A 1777-nucleotide genomic window follows, 5' to 3' on the forward strand; every position below is an offset into this window, starting at 1 on the left:
TTTTTTTTTTTTTCTGGTACCCCTATGACATAGATATTTTTACATTTAATAGTGTCTCATGGGCTCCTTAAATTGTTATTATAGTCTTGGCTTCCTTTTCCTTGCCATTCTGATTGAGTTTCCTTGGCTTTCCCATCTTCTATATAGGCCATTTAATCCTCTTTTTTAATTCACTGTGTTTATTCCATTTAATATACTTCACATCTCAGATATGTTCTTCATTTCTATTTCCCTTTTATAATTTCCATTTCCATTTTTATGTTTTTTATCTCTTTGTTAAAGTTTTCACTGAATTCATCTTCCCTTCCCCTAAGTTTATTGAACATCTTTATAACCAGTGTTTGGAACTCTGCATCTGTTAGATTACTTGACTCCATTATTTCTGGATCTCTGTTCTACTCTCTCATATGATTTCAGTTTCTTTGTTTTTCCATTTTGGCTGCTTTTCTGTGTCTGTTTCTATGTACTAAGCAAAGCTCCTAAGTCTCCTGGTCTTAATAGCATGGATTTGTGTAATAGGTGTCCAGTGGCACAGTCCTGAGAGGGGTTCAGTGGCAGGCTAGATTTGTCCCCAGCCTGTGCTCCTCCAGGGCCACCTGTTAAGACTCAGCAAGCAATCCACAGATGCTCTGCTTACAGTTGCCTCAAAAGGCCACACTAGAAACCAAGGCCAGCTGCCACCAGTGTGAGTCTCAGCGCTGCTCAGCAAGGGGCACCTTAGTAAGTGAGGACACACCTGGATGTGGCTTGGGTGGGGCCGTGTGTAGGGCAAGGTGGAGTTTCAGGGATTCTTCTGGGCAGAGCTACCTCTGTTACTCAGTTTGATGATGTCTCTGCTATGGTGGTGCTGAATCTGCACACTGAAAGAGGGGGGAGCTCAAGAGAGGAGCACTGGATACTGCCAGCACTTCTGCATGGGAGAGAGCCTCACCTCTGCCCCTCGTTCCGGCAACTCAGTGTCCTCCTGTAAGTCCCTGGTGCTCCCTGTGCAGCTGAACCAGTGCTGGTGCTCAGAGCCAGCAGGTCCGTCACTGAGAAAGTCTGCTTGCAGACATGGCCCCTTTAAGAGGTGTCTGCAGATGCCAGCTGCAGCTGCCACAAGCCTCCATTCCACTCAGCTGCTGGTGACCGGGCAACTTCACATCCTCGCCCAGTACTACCTTCTGCCATTGCAGGGTGATTTCTTAGTTGTCTCTGTAGTTGTATGGCTTGGTCATCTTGATCCCAGGTGATTTTCTTTGCTGTTTGCTCCTTGTTTCTGTCACAACTTTGATTTGGTCACCAGAGAGATGAACAGAGCGTTTATCATCCACACCATTTTTTTTTCCTTCCCCATGGTCTATAATATTTTTAATGTATTGCTGAATTTGGTTTGCTAATATTTTGTCGAGGTTTTTTCTATCGATGTTCATAAGGGTTATCAGCCTAATGTCTTTGTCTGTTTTTGGAATCAAGGTGATAGTCAATTCATAAAAAGAATTAGGGAGACTTCTCTCTCAAAGTTTTTGGAATGGTTTCAGAAAAATGTGTTAATTCTTTGAGTGTTTGATAAAATTCACCTATGAAGACATCTGCTTCAGGATTTTGTTTTTTGGAAATTTTTTGATTACCAATTCAATTTTGCTGGTCGTAATGGGTTGGTTCAGATTTTTTCTTTCTTCTTGACTCAGCTTTTGAAGATTATATGTCTCTAGGAATGTATCTAATTATTCTAGATTGTCCAATTTGTTGGCATATAATTGCTCATAGTATTTCTTTAATGCTCTTTGTATTTCTG

Source organism: Pteropus medius, unplaced genomic scaffold (genome assembly GCF_902729225.1).
Source record: "Pteropus medius unplaced genomic scaffold, Ma_sr-lr_union100, whole genome shotgun sequence".
Classification (NCBI taxonomy): domain Eukaryota; kingdom Metazoa; phylum Chordata; class Mammalia; order Chiroptera; family Pteropodidae; genus Pteropus; species Pteropus medius.